Genomic DNA, 15629 nt, shown 5'->3' with positions numbered 1-15629 from the left:
TTAATTAATAAATAATTAAATCACACTCGAATTAATTTATTAAAATGCAATAATGAGGGTAACACATCTTTTATGGTTAAATTTACAAAATATGTGTATTAAAATAATGATAAGTGCTATGAGAACGAGGTAATTTAGGTATTATTTTGTACTTATCAGGTTTCCCACCGATCGAGGAGTAGGCGAAGTTTGTGGGGACCAGTCAATAGCTAAGCGGTGCTATATGGCGATTCACAAAACAAAGCAACCGGCAAAGGCACCAAACCAAGAGGAGCAACTGGCCAAGGTGCCAACCCAAACATCAGATCAGATGCTGCCCATCGAAACCTTGAAAGTGCGGGACGACCCCCGGAAGGAACGGGTAAAACCTGGTGAGCTTCTTACCCATATTTTCTTAAAAGAAAACTGCCCAGAGCTAACCGTGCAGGTCGGCTCCGGCCTGAGCTCCCGCGAAAGAGACCACCTGATTGAGTTCCTTCGATCCAATATGGACGTCTTCGCCTGGTCGCCCGCTGACATGCCGGGGATAGACCCCGAGGTCATGGTTCACCGACTCCAGTGAAACTGACCTGCAAACCTGTGCGGCAGAAGAAACAGAGCTCCGCACCGAAATGACAACGAGCAGCGGCCGAGGAAGTGGACAGGCTTCTCAAGGCCGACTTCATCTGAAAGGTCTTTTATCCAGACTGGCTCGCCAACGTGGTCCTAGTGAAGAAAGCTAACAGAAAGTGGCGCATGTGCATGGACTACACTGATTTGAACAAAGCCTGCCCAAAGGATAGCTTTCCTCTCCCCAGTATCGACCAGCTCATTGACTCCACCTCGGAACATCAGTTGCTGATCTTTATGGATGCCTTCTCGGGATATAATCAAATCCGATGGTGCCAGAAGACGAGGAGAAAAAGGCCTTCATCACTGACAAGGGCATTTATTGCTACAAAGTAATGTCGTTCGGGTTGAAGAATGCCGGAGCAACATATCAAAGGCTGGTCAGCCAAATCTTTAAAAATCAAATAGGCCGAAACATGGAGGTCTATGTGGACGACATGCTGGTGAAGAGCCGAACAATAGAGCACCATGTGACTGACCTCAATGAGACATTCTTCACACTCAGAAAGTATCGAATGACCCTGCCAAGTGCGCTTTCGGAGTCACCTCAGGCAAATTCCTTGGCTTCGTAGTAACCCAGCATGGAATCGAAGAAAATTCCGAGAAGATCCGAGCGCTGCAAGAGATGGTGCCACCAAAGACGGTCAAGAAGGTACAACGGCTCATTGGGCGGGTCGTAGCTCTGGAAAGATTCGTTTCCAGGTCGGCCGAGCGGTGCCTCCCATTCTTCAAAATCCTCAAGCGACCGAAGAACTTTCTATGGTCGGAGGAATGTCAGTAAGCTTTTGAAGAACTTAGGCGCCTTCTTGCTTCCCCTCCATTACTCACAAAACCCCAGCAGGATGAGCTCCTCTATTTGTACCTGGCCGTCTCCCCGATTATGGTAAGCTCGGTCCTGGTCCGAGAAGAGAACAAGCTTCAAAGACCAGTGTATTATGCCAGCCGGATCCTGAGGGATGCTGAGACCTGATATTCCAAACTGGAGAAAACAATCTTTGCCCTGGTCATCTCGGCTCGAAGGCTCCGGCTTTACTTCCAGGCCCACACTGTGGTCATACTGACCGGCCAGCCTATGAAGCAAATTCTGCAACGGTCGGATCGCGCTAGGAGGATTGCCAAGTAGGCAGTCGAGCTTGGGGAGTTCGATCTTGAATACCGTCCGAGGCCGGCGATCAAAGCCCAAGCGCTTGCTGATTTCATCATGGAGTGCACTTTGCCGGACGGTCCCGAGCTCCCACTCATGCCAGTGAAAGAGACCCCGAGGCAGCCATGGGTCCTATATGTGGACGGCTCCTCAACCTCGGGGGGTAGCGGAGCAGGTCTTATCCTTACTAGCCCAGATGGGGTAGTTGCGGAGCAGGCTCTACACCTCGAGTTTTCAGTCTCGAACAATGAAGCAGAGTACGAGGCGCTCATCGCCGGGCTCAAATTGGCAAAGGAGCTGAAAGTAGAGGACCTGAAGGTCTTCAGTGACTTCCAACTGGTCGTGAGCCAGATTTTGAGAGACTTTGAAGCAAGAGAGCCATCGATGTAGAGATATCTCCAAAAGGTGCGACACCTCACGTCCGTCTTGGGCTCCTTCAACATCCAGCATATTTTCAGAACAGAGAACATAAGGGCAGACTAATTGTCGAAGCTGGCGACTTTCCGTATGAGCGAGCTCCCCAAAACAACAGTGCTCGAATACCTCCAAACACCCAGCACAGAGGAGCCCGAGCCAACCCTCTGCATCGACACCGAGCCGAGCTAGATAGACGAGCTCGTCAACTATCTGCAAAATGAAGCCCTCCCCAATGATAAGCTCGAGGCCCGCCGAATCAGGCGTCTAGCCTTCCGATACATATTATATGAAGGTAAGTGATGCGTTTGCAAAAATATTTTTGCGAAACTAATCTTCCAAGTATAGGAGAATCGCACAAGTAGTAAATTCTCGAGAGTCCGAGGTCGAATCCTCAAGGAACGAAATATATATGAGATTATTTAGTATAATTTTAGATTAATTAATTCAATAAATTTGTAGATTAAGATGATGTTTTGATTTCTAGAAATTAAAAGCAGAGAATAATATATCAATAAACAAAGTTCAATGAAATAAAGATGGTAGGGATCTGGAATCCTCCTTGATGATATTGCATCCAAAAAATAAACTCTATGGTTCTTGATTAAAGATTAACGGTAGGATAGATCTAATCATGGTATATATTTCATGAATATATGAACTCAATTTCTAAGCATTTATCGTGTTTACTATGTCTACGACGAATCAAATACTAAAGCAATCCATATATCAATAGTCATAATCCATTAAAGAGCTATCTACGAAATAACTGCGCATGGATCAAGAACATATCAGTAAATATAAATCATTCAAAGCAAAAGTTTAGAGTTTACTTCAAAGAGCAATATATCAAAGGTTCCTCCATCACCCTTCCTAAAATATCAGCCACTCATTTCAAACATTAGTCCCCTTTTTCTTTTTTTTTTCTTTTTCTTTTCGAAAATAGGGCATCCCCTATTTCCCTTTCTTTTTTTTTTCTTCAATGGCAGGGGGCTCTATTTTTTTTTCAAATGAGATATGAGAGCTCTTCAGCCCAGGGAGAAACCTTCTATATCCCCCGATGAATCCCTAATGCCAGCTGCGAGATATCCGGATGCGGAATCGTGGGAGCTCGGACGTGGACGGCTGGATGCGGACGGATGGGAAGACGCTCGCGAACGGAATGAGGAGATGGAGCTGGCTCGCGGACGCCGTGGATCACTTGTGGGAGGATGGGTTGCGTGCGGACGGTTGGGAGGCGCGTGAGGCAGGCAGAAGACTGAGCTTGGGATTCGGATGACACGCTGGTGGGGAGAAAGATCCGAAAATGCATAAGAGTGGATCTAGGAACGGAGGATGTGCGTGGGAGCTGAACCATGGACAGCTGGGAAGCGAGCTGATTGCGGATGCGAAAGCTTGGACACGGGATGATGCTGGGAGGCTGCACGTGGACGGATCCAGGCAGAAAAGGGGAGGCTCATGGATGCTGAAGCGCGAGCTCCTTCAAATGGACGCCTGAGATTGTGCACAGGAGCTAGGACGGGTGGATGAAGTCGGGACTTGCTGTGACCGTGGACGGCTGAAATCTGGAATGCTCTCTGTTGGGTTGTGGAGCCTGATCCATTCCCTTTTTTCAAGATCCATATGTGCACTATGGTGGTGGAGGATCAAGGGAAGACAAGCCGGAAAGAGTTCGAGAAGATTCAGAGTTTAATCAACAAAGAAAGAAACCTTCAGCAAGGTCCGGAGTCGACTCCAGCAGACTTGGAGTCGACTCTGGCATGCAGGCAGCTTGGCACAGTTTTTGGAAGTCGACTCCAGATCCATAGGAGTCGACTCCCCAGTGTTGGAGTCGACTCGAGAACTCCAGGAGTCGACTCCCACAGGCAGACAGAGAGGCATTCTCTGTGGACTGTTGCCGAGTCGACTCGCAGAATTGTGGGAGTCGACTCGAGCACGATTTTCACGCGAGGCTGAGTTATGAATCGGGTCCAAGCCAAGGTTTTTTGAGCCCTAATCAAAGTAAGAGATTGGGAGGTTCTCGCTGATGATGAGCCTTTAGATATTGTGGAAAAAGGTGAAGTTCATATCAGGATGCTGAATCAGTCAGTGTGGAAACTGAAGAATGTAAGGCATGTCCCAGGCTTGAAGAGAAACTTGATTTCTGTTGGGCAGCTTGACAGCGAAGGGTATGTGTTGCTGGTGGTCCAAACCGAGAACGATTGGCACAGCAGTGTGAACGGGGTTCCCTTTGAGTTGCTTTGGTTGCGCTCCGCCCTCCGCCGTGAAACCTGCAAGCAAGCCTCGCACCACCACCGGGGTAGTGGGGGCCCTCCGACGATCAAGTTAGAGGAGATCAAAGGAGAAGGAGAAGGAGAAGGTAGCAGGTGAGTTGATACTCTGGAAGATATATCTTACCCTCCCCCTTCCCCCCCAGCCTCATATATATCAGGCTGAGGGATTTTTTCGGGGATTCGTCATCGTGTGGCACGATGGGGCTGCCACTGACATGGCCGTTACAGGGCGTCGTGGGGCAGTGCTGGGTACAGCCATGGCAGGGCATAGTGGAGCTCCGCTTTGTACGGCTGTTACAGGGGATCGTGGGGCAGCGCCGGATACGGCCGTTGCAGGGAGTAGTGGAGCAGGGGGCCGCGGTGTGCCTCAGAGGAACAGTCTGTTGTTGTCGAGAGATTGCCGACTCGGGGTCGGATTGCTGGATCAAGGGGCAGCCGACTCGGGGTCGGGCTGCGGAGCCGAAGATATCCGACCCGAGGTCGGATTGCTGGATCAAGGGGCAGCCGACTCGGGGTCGGGCTGCGGAGCCGAAGATATCCGACCCGAGGTCGGATTGCTGGATCAAGGGGCAGCCGTAGTCTTCCTGGGCGCGCGTGCCGGTCACGTGGGGCATGGTGGCTAAGTTCCCCCGTAACAGTAGCCCCCCACTCCCGAGCCTGGAACCAGGAGGGGAACGGGTGAAGGGAGTGATGCTTCGAGATTGCCGCCATCCCTCGGAAAGGCGCGCGCGCTCCGAGCTTCCCGCCTTCTTTATGGCGTATGGCAGTTGTCGCTGATCTGGCGGTCTGCGGATTTCGGCGGACATCCTTCCTTAATGGCGTCGATTCGCCTTTGGGGCACGAACAAACCTTCGGCAGCCAGGCGTCCTCTGGCGTCACCGAGGCGTCACCCGCCTTTCCGCCTATTTAACCGGGGGCCCTCCCCCGTCCGCCTTTCTCTTCACAGGCATCTTCAAGTTTCTCCCTTGTGCCGCTGCCGTTGCCGCCGAACTGTTCGTTCGCTCCTCCTTTGATGCTCTCGGAGCCGTTCTTCCTTCCTTTCCGGTGAGTTGCCCCACTCTTCAATTTAGGGCTCTCCGTACTTTTTCCTTTCGTGTTAGTGTACTCCAGTCGTTCCGGTGCCTTCCCCCCTCTTGACCCCGTCCTGACCGTAGGTTCACTGGCCATTAGGGATGGACGAAGTAAGGGCGGACCGTATTCAGTCGGAGCTGGTCCCTGAAGACCTAGATAGGTTCGTGGCCCGGTACCACCTTCCCGAAGCCTGCAACATTACGCTCCCGGGGCCTGAGGAGAGGATGTCCCATCCTCCTCCAGGGAAGGTCGCCATCAATGAGGACATCCTTCGGGCTGGATTCCGCTTTCCCCCCTCGGACTTAGTCGTGCAGGTGCTTCGGGGTTTAAGAGTGGCGCCGACGCAACTGGTGCCGAGCTCATGGTGCACCCTGACGGCCTTCCAGGTTCTCTGTCGCATGCATGAGGTTCCCGCCACCCTGAATGTCTTTTGGGAATGCTACGGCCTGAACGGCCACCCCCGGGACAGAGGGTGGTGGTGCTTCGCGGCGCGGCGAGGGTGCGGCCTCGTCAAGGATGCTCCTTCCTCCATTCACGGCTGGAAGGAGCGTTTCTTTTTCATTGACGTAGATCCCTCTTGGGGAATCGGGACAACCTGGGATACGCCGATGAAGTCCCCGATCGGCTTATCGAGGTTGTCGAGGGAGGAGTCCGATGGCGTTGCCGTCTTGAGGGGGCTGGTTGCCGAGAGCCGGCTTTCCCCGGTGGCCCGTCTTATTTCCGAGGATGCCTTGGTGAACGTCGGTCTGAGCTCGGTCCCCGCCGACCGTGAGCCCGCCACCACTTCTTTTTTAGCTCTTTTCTCCTCTTTCGTTTCTTCTTTCCATCAGTTTCTCAATCTCCGACCATCTCGTCCTTTTTGCAGAAATCGACGACGTCATGCGGTCGGACAAGGCGATGGCTGTCAGTAGGGCGTCCCTACTGGAAGCGGTCCGGAGGAAGAAACGGACTCCTCCGAGCGGGGTCCCACCGGCGAAGAAGTCCCGCCAGCAGGCGACTCCGACGCCGACAAACGGGTCCGGACCCTCCGATCAGGGGGACGCCGCGGGCTCGGACCGACAGTTGACGCCGTATCAGCCCTCCGGTGATGAGACTACCGCTTTTCCGGAGGCGTCACCCGGGCGCGCCCGAGACGGCCGGGTCGGACGCGATCGGTCCCTAGCCCGGCCTTCGACTCGGTCGGCTTCGGATGATACGAGAAGGAGCGCGCCGAGGCCCCGGCCGAGCGGGACCCTGTCGATTTCTGGAGCGGCCCCCGCCCCGAGCACGGTCAGCATGACTCTCCCCCAAGCAATGGGTAAGGGTAAGGCCGCAGAACCACCGTCCGGCTCCGGGGCGAAGTCGGGGTCAGCCTTCACTTTCGCCGGCGCCCGAAACCTCATCGAGACGGTGCTGCTGGAGAGTGACCGTAGGCGGGTCCGGCAGATGGGGATCCCTGACGTCGGAGCTGCCAGCTGCGTCTGTCTCATGTCGGTGAGTGTTCTTCTGGCCGCTTTCGTCATTTATAGGCTTTATTGATCCCCGCCTGACGCCCTCATTTTTCCTATCTCTTAGCTCGCCTAGTACATGATCCGTCTGGAGGAGAGCCACGAGGAACAGGCGAGGCTTCTGGCGAGGGCCGAGAGCCGACTGAAAGCTGTAGAGGAGGGGGGCCAGGCTGCGGCGGGGAGGACGACCAGGGACCTCGAGACGAGGCTCCAGGTGGCCGAAGAGCGGGTACTCGGCTTCGCCGCCCTCGAGAGGCAACTGTTGGAGACTCAGGAGCAACTCAAGGTTGCTTCGGGTCTCGAAGGCGAGATCAGGAAGGCGGAGGAGCGGGCCGAAGAGCAGTCCCGGAAGGCTGCCGACTTCCGGGAGAGGTGGGAGAAGGCCCAGCAGTCAGCCGACAACGCCCGCAACCGAGCCCGATCTCTTGAAGCCAAGCTGGCCGAATTGGAATCGGCCTTGGAGGAGTCCCACGCGAGCAACCAGGAGCTTCATTCGCGCCTGGAGGAGGCTGAGGCTGCTCGCGTTGCTGCCGAGGCGAAGCACATGGAGGCTCGGGCCGATCTGCTGAGGGTCTCCTCCGAGGCGGACGACCGGATTGTGGCGAAGGTCATGGAGGCGAAAGCTCAGATTACGGAGCGAGCGGAGGCGGCGCTGGCCGAGAAGAGCGCGGAAATCGGGCGTCAGGCGGTACAGGCCTATCGTCAGTCCGCCGAGTTCATCCGTGACATGTCGGACGCGGGGTCCGACTCCTTTGTCTTAGGCTTCGATGAAGGCCTGACGAGGGTGTCCGCTAGATACCCCGAAATTGACCTGAGTGGGGTCTCCCTCCTCGACTCCCCTTCGATGCCATTGCCTGCTGATTCTCCAACTGTCTCCCTACCCCTTGCGGATGTGCTCGCCGTTCCCGACCCAGGGGTTCCTCCAAGCTGACCCTCTGTACTTTTCTTTGTTCTTTTCTTTGTATGTTGGCGTTTTGCCATGTTGTATGGGTCTCGGTCCTGATGCAACGAAAGTTAATGCAAACAGAGTGTTTCCTCATTTCACTTTCATCCTTCCTCTTTTTAACTCTCGGTAGCGCCTCGCCGACTCCTGACTCTTGAAGTTCCTCCGGCGCTAGGCCAGGCATCCGAGAGTTAAGCCTCAGAAAATTCATCCGGCGCTAGGCCAGGCATCCGAGGGTTAGGCCTCAGGAAATTCTTCCGGCGCTAGGCCAAGCATCCGAGGGTTAGGCCTCAGGAAATTCTTCCGGCGCCAGGCCAGGCATCCGAGGGTTAGGCCTCAGAAAATTCTTCCGGCGCCAGGCCAGGCATCCGAGGGTTAGGCCTCAGGAAATTCTTCCGGCGCTAGGCCAGGCATCCGAGGGTTAGGCCTCAGGAAATTCTTCCGGCGCTAGGCCAGGCATCCGAGGGTTAGGCCTCAGGAAATTCTTCCGGCGCTAGGCCAGGCATCCGAGGGTTAGGCCTCAGGAAATTCTTCCGGCGCTAGGCCAGGCATCCGAGGACTGAGCCTTGGGGAATTCCGCTCGTTGGTCGGCCAAGGCTGGCGCAAGCCGAGGTGACCGGTCGGAGCTTCAGGCTAGTCTGCTCCCGGGATGATCATCGGGTTAGCCTGGCATCCGAGGGCCAAGCCTCGGGGAATTCCGCTCGTTGGTCGGCCAAGGCTGGCGCAAGCCGAGGTGACCGGTCGGGGCTTCAGGCTAGTCTGCTCCCGGGATGATCATCGGGTTAGCCTGGCATCCGAGGGCCGAGCCTCGGGAAATTCCGCTCGTTGGTCGGCCAAGGCTGGCGCAAGCCGAGGTGACCGGTCGGGGCTTCAGGCTAGTCTGCTCCCGGGATGATCATCGGGTTAGCCTGGCATCCGAGGGCCGAGCCTCGGAAAATTCCGCTCGTTGGTCGGCCAAGGCTGGCGCAAGCCGAGGCGACCGGTCGGGGCTTCAGGCTAGTCTGCTCCCGGGATGATCATCGGGTTAGCCTGGCATCCGAGGGCCGAGCCTCGGAAAATTCCGCTCGTTGGTCGGCCAAGGCTGGCGCAAGCCGAGGCGACCGGTCGGGGCTTCAGGCTAGTCTGCTCCCGGGATGATCATCGAGTTAGCCTGGCATCCGAGGGCCAAGCCTCGGGGAATTCCGCTCGTTGGTCGGCCAAGGCTGGCGCAAGCCGAGGTGACCGGTCGGGGCTTCAGGCTAGTCTGCTCCCGGGATGATCATCGGGTTAGCCTGGCATCCGAGGGCCGAGCCTCGAAAAATTCCGCTCGTTGGTCGGCCAAGGCTGGCGCAAGCCGAGGTGACCGGTCGGGGCTTCAGGCTAGTCTGCTCCCGGGATGATCATCGGGTTAGCCTGGCATCCGAGGGCCGAGCCTCGGAAAATTCCGCTCGTTGGTCGGCCAAGGCTGGCGCAAGCCGAGGCGACCGGTCGGAGCTTCAGGCTAGTCTGCTCCCGGGATGATCATCGGGTTAGCCTGGCATCCGAGGGCCGAGCCTCGGGAAATTCTGCTCGTTGGTCGGCCAAGGCTGGCGCAAGCCGAGGCGACCGGTCGGGGCTTCAGGCTAGTCTGCTCCCGGGATGATCATCGGGTTAGCCTGGCATCCGAGGGCCAAGCCTCGGGGAATTCCGCTCGTTGGTCGGCCAAGGCTGGCGCAAGCCGAGGTGACCGGTCGGGGCTTCAGGCTAGTCTGCTCCCGGGATGATCATCGGGTTAGCCTGGCATCCGAGGGCCGAGCCTCGGGGAATTCCGCTCGTTGGTTGGCCAAGGTTGGCGCAAGCCGAGGTGACCGGTCGGGGCTTCAGGCTAGTCTGCTCCCGGGATGATCATCGGGTTAGCCTGGCATCCGAGGGCCGAGCCTCGAGAAATTCCGCTCGTTGGTCGGCCAAGGCTGGCGCAAGCCGAGGTGACCGGTCGGGGCTTCAGGCTAGTCTGCTCCCGGGATGATCATCGGGTTAGCCTGGCATCCGAGGGCCGAGCCTCGGGAAATTCCGCTCGTTGGTCGGCCAAGGCTGGCGCAAGCCGAGGCGACCGGTCGGGGCTTCAGGCTAGTCTGCTCCCGGGATGATCATCGGGTTAGCCTGGCATCCGAGGGCCAAGCCTCGGGGAATTCCGCTCGTTGGTCGGCCAAGGCTGGCGCAAGCCGAGGTGACCGGTCGGGGCTTCAGGCTAGTCTGCTCCCGGGATGATCATCGGGTTAGCCTGGCATCCGAGGGCCGAGCCTCGGGAAATTCCGCTCGTTGGTCGGCCAAGGCTGACGCAAGCCGAGGTGACCGGTCGGGGCTTCAGGCTAGTCTGCTCCCGGGATGATCATCGGGTTAGCCTGGCATCCGAGGGCCGAGCCTCGGAAAATTCCGCTCGTTGGCCACACGCCTGTCGCTTGCCGCTCGACGGGATTTCTCCGTGGCCAGCTACGATCGTGTTTCTCCTCTTCTCCAAGCGTCGCCTGGGGAACACCAGAAGGGTATTAAATGCTAATTGAGGCGTTACCTGGGAAATCGGATCGCCAGTTGCTGCTTGCAAGGAGTGTCAGTTAAGCGGCCGCGATACGCGCGTTCTTCGAGGCGGATGCGGCCTGGGCGCGAGCGGAGATACGTGGGCCGTGGGATACACACCGCCCGGAGTGTCCTGCATAAAGAATGCAATTAAGGAGAACGACGCTTAGGAGATCGTGGGAGGATACGCCTCGAGAGCTGGAACGGCTCCGGATTCGGTGCGCCCGCCTTTATTGGAGCCACCCGCATCGGAACGACCGGGGGGCCACAGTTTGGCTATAAATATAAGTGCAGGCGCGGTGGAGCCTGCCAAGCCGGAGCTATTCAGGTTGCCATGGATCGTGGACCTCCTCTCCGGCGTGTGGCTGGGAAACCCCCGCCGGAGGAACGGGAGGCGCGCCCCTCGCGACTTCCGCCAACTAGCCGTTTCATCTGGGATCAACAAGGAGGTTCTCCCCGGCGGAACTCCGCTCTAGGCGTTTCATCCGGGATCACATCCCCCCTCCTTTCAGCCCCGCCTCCCGATTGAGCTCTGCGCCAGACGCTTCATCCGGGATCGCGCCTCCTCGCGCTCTTCTCCCTTGTATTCCTTCCCTCCCCTTCTCCTGGGGAGGACCGGAATATCCCTTGGAGGTGGCGTTCCTCTGGAGGCAGCGGGAACTCCCCCTTCGTCGACTTCTTCTTCGTCCACGCCGGCTCTTTGTCTTTTGCGTGAGGCGTCGATGGCGCCTCCGAGGAGAAGCACCCACGCCCGGTGGGATTGCAGCTGCTTCGGATGGAGGGTTCGGGATCCCAGATCTTCAGCTCCACGGAGTCTCCACCTCTTCCTTGTTTTCTTTACTCCCCAATTCCCCTCTGGGAATTCTTTGTAATCACACGAACACACCGTTGTAACCAGGAATTATTGAAATGAAAAGAATTGTACATTTTTCGAACTGTCTTTCTGGCTTTGTCGTTCTACTGGTGATACACCCGCAGGTTAGCGGAATTCTAGCTCCTCGGAATTTCTCGACCATCTAGGGCCTCCAACTGGTAGGAGCCAGGTCGGTTTACCCAGCGAACCCTATACGGGCCTTCCCAATTCGGCGCCAGCTTCCCACCTTCCGCGGGTTGAGATGCTTTGGCTCGCTTTAGCACCAGATCTCCGATTCTGAAAAGTTTCGGTCGGACCTTGGAGTTATAATATCGGGCCACCCTCTGCTGATACATCGCCATCCGAACCTGTGCCATTTCTCTTGCTTCTTCCAAGAGGTCCAGGTTCCCTCGGAGTTGCTCCGAATTGGCCTCGGGTCGGTGCGCGGCCACCCGGGGCGAGGGGAGTCCGAGCTCCACGGGAACAACCGCTTCCGTGCCATAGGTTAGGCTGAAAGGCGTCTCTCTGGTAGGGGTCCGATGCGTGGTCCGATACGCCCAAAGGACATTCTCGAGTTCTTCGACCCAAGCTTGCCCCGTCCGACCGATTCGCGCCTTAATTCCTTGGAGGATTGTCCGATTTGTGACCTCGGCCTCACCGTTGGTTTGGGGATGCGACAGAGATGTAAACCGATGCTCGATCCCGAACTCCTCGCAGAAGTCACGGAAATGCTTCTTGTCGAACTGTTGACCATTATCCGAGATGAGGACCCGAGGTACCCCAAATCGGACAATGATGTTTTTCTTCACGAACTTCCGGACTTGCGCCTCCGTGATAGTGGCCAGCGGCTCTGCCTCCACCCACTTGGTGAAGTAGTCGATTGCAACAATCAAAAATTTCCGCTGGGCTGAAGCGACGGGGAATGGTCCGAGGATATCCATTCCCCACTATGCGAAGGGCCAGGGCGTGGTGATTGGTGCCAAGGGGACAGAAGGGACTCTCTGGACGTTGGCATGGCGCTGGCAGGCGTCGCATTTCCGTACGTGATCCTTCGAGTCCTCCAACAAGGTAGGCCAATAATAGCCTTGCCTCATGATCTTGTGCGCTAAGGACCTAGCCCCCAAGTGCGATCCGCAGACGCCCTCATGGACTTCGCCGAGGACGTAGGCCGCCTCCGAGGGGCGGAGGCACCTTAAGAGGGGGGCGGTGAACGAGGTCCGATACAGCCTCCCTTCATAGAGTACGTAGTGGGCAGACTTCTTGACAAGTCGCCGAGCTTGATCTTCGTCTTCAGGGAGGATCCCTTCGGCGAGGTAGGCGACGAGCGGGTCCATCCAAGACGGCTCCGGATCAATCGCCATCACCGCTCCAGCCTCGCCGATGCTCGGGGCATCCAGGGTCTCCAGGTAGATTGCCCTCGACAAGTTGTGCGCCTCTGTGCCCACCAAGCGGGACAACCTGTCGGCCCTGGCATTTTCGCTTCTGGGGACCTGCTGGATGTCGACACTGCCGAGGTCGGGAATGAGTGCTTGCACCTTCCGGACGTAGTTCTGCATGGTCGGGCTCCGGGCCTCGAACTCCCCACGAACCTGCCCGACCACCAGCTAGGAGTCGGTGAAGACCTTCAAACGCCGAATGCCGAGCTCTCTGGTGAGTGTGAGTCCCGTGACTAGGGCCTCCTACTCCGCCTCGTTGTTGGTCACTGGAAATCCAAACCTCAAGGCATATTCGGCTATCACTCCATCAGGACTGGTAAGGACCAGCCCGGCCCCTCCACCCTCGGGGTTCGACGACCCATCGATGTGAAGCGTCCAGATCGGGAGGTCGAGGCTGGGCGTTTCCGGCGGTCTAGGTTCTGCCTCCTGCACCGTGCACTCAGCGAGGAAGTCCGCGAGCACCTAGGCCTTGATGGCGGGTCGAGGCTGGTAGCGGATGTCGAACTCACCGAGTTCTACTGCCCACTTCACCAGTCGTCCCGCATTCTCGGGGTTGCTGAGGATCTGCCGTAGTGGTTGATCGATTAAGAGGGTGACCGAATGAGCCTGAAAATAGGGGCGAAGCCTCCTGGTCGCAGTCAGCAGCGCGAAGGCGATCTTTTCAGCCTTCGTATACCGCGTCTCGGCATCCCGTAGGACCCGGCTGATGTAGTACACAGGCTTCTGGAGCTTTGCCTCTTCCCGAACCAGCACCACACTGACCGCGGTTGGGGAGACCGCCAGATAGAGGTAGAGCATCTCCCCTTCTTGCGGCTTGGACAGTAGGGGAGGAGACGCCAGGTATTCCTTGAGCTGGTCGAATGCTGCTTGACATTCGGCCGTCCAGAGGAAGTCTTTCGGGCGTTTTAACACCTTGAAGAATGGTTGGCAGCGTTCGGCCGATTTTGCCACAAATCGTCCAAGCGCGGCGACCCTTCCAGCGAGCTCCTGAACCTCCTTTACTTTGGTCGGAGGGGACATACCTTGGATGGCCTTGATTTTGTCCGGGTTGGCTTCGATACCCCGCTGGTTGACAATGAAACCGAGGAACCTCCCGGCCGAAGCGCCGAAGGCGCACTTCGCTGGGTTCAGCTTCATGCGAAACTTCCTCAAGGTGGTGAAAGTCTCCTCCAAATCCGCGATGTGCTGGTCTGCATGGCGGCTCTTCACCAGCATATCGTCCACGTACACCTCCATGTTCCGGCCGATTTGCTCTTTGAAGATTTTGTTGACGAGGCGCTGGTAAGTGGCGCCAGCATTCTTCAGACCGAAGGGCATTACCTTGTAGCAGTACAGCCCCCGGTCTGTTATAAAGGCAGTTTTCTCCTCGTCCTGTGGGGCCATCATTATCTGGTTGTAACCGGAGAAGGCGTCCATGAAAGACAGCAGCTGATATCCGGAAGTCGCGTCGACCAGTTGGTCTATTCGCGGAAGCGGAAAGCTATCCTTAGGGCACGCCTTGTTCAGGTCGGTATAGTCGACGCACATCCTCCACTTCCCGCTCGCCTTCCGGACAAGTACAACATTTGCCAGCCACTCGGGGTAGCTTACCTCCCTTATGAATCCTGCCTCCAAGAGCTTGTCTACCTCCTGGTCGACCACCCGGATCCGATCCGGGGCACAGTGTCTCTTCTTCTGCTTTATTGGTCGGTGGGTCGGGTCGACGTTGAGGGCGTGAGAAATGACCTCCGGGTCGATCCCAGGTACATCGGCCGCCGACCAGGCAAATACATCGGCATTGGCTCGGAGGAATTCCACCAACCGGGCCCGAGCTCCCGGGTCGAGATTGGCGCCGACCCGGACCGCCCGGTCGGGGCAGCCTTCCTCAAGGGGGACTTCGACCACACCCTCGGCCGGCTCCCCCTGCCGCAAGGCCACCTCGTCTCTGGCATCAAGGGACTCGACGCTTAGGGCTTCCACGGGCTTCTTCCCTTTGAGGGTTGCTAGAAAACATTGCCGTGCGGTCGGTTGGTCACCTCGGACCTCTCCGATCCCGACCGCCGTGGGGAACCGCATGAGCAAGTGGTACGTGGAGACCACCGCGCGAACGGCGTTCAGCCCGGGTCGCCCGAGGATAGCGTTGTAGGCCGAGGGAACACGGACGACCAAGAACCCGAGTCGCACCGTGGCTTCTGCGGGTGCGACGCCCGCAGTCACAGGCAGCTCAACGACACCTTCCGCCGGGACAGCGTCACCGGTGAATCCTACGAGGGGGGTGGACATTTTGTGCAACAACTGTCTGGACAAGCTCATCTTTTGGAAGGCCTCGTAAGACAAAATATCAGCTGAGCTTCCACTATCCACAAGAACACGCCTTACATTATAGTTTGCCATAGTGAGGGAGATCACCATGGTGTCATCGTGGGGAGTCTGAACCCCCTTTTCATCCTCATCAGAAAAGGTGATTACATTGCCGACCCTCTGCCTCTTTATGACGGCCGTCCCTGACGCTTCCGTCGAGCCCCCTGCGTTCCTCACGGGCCGAGAGCAGCCCCCAGTGATAGTGTGGATCACGCCCGCAACGGGTCGATTCTGCTCCCGAGGCTCCGGAGGAGCCGGGTCGGCCGGACGCGGGTCTGCGGGGGGACGTCGGTCGCTCACATATCGACCGAGACGCCCCCGACGGATAAGAGCCTCGATCTCGTCCCGAAGCTGGAAGCAGTCCTCTGTGTCGTGGCCGTGGTCTCGGTGGTACTCACAGTATGCCCGGGAGGGCCTCTTTCCAGGGATCCTTCGTATCTGTCTCGGGGCCGGGAGGTCCTCCCGCCCCTTGATCTCCATAAGGATCTGGGCCCGGGGAGTCAGGAGAGGGGTGTACCGGTTGAAAC

This window comes from Phoenix dactylifera, chromosome 4 (assembly GCF_009389715.1).
Source record: "Phoenix dactylifera cultivar Barhee BC4 chromosome 4, palm_55x_up_171113_PBpolish2nd_filt_p, whole genome shotgun sequence".
Taxonomy (NCBI): domain Eukaryota; kingdom Viridiplantae; phylum Streptophyta; class Magnoliopsida; order Arecales; family Arecaceae; genus Phoenix; species Phoenix dactylifera.
This window is presented reverse-complemented; position numbering follows the sequence as displayed.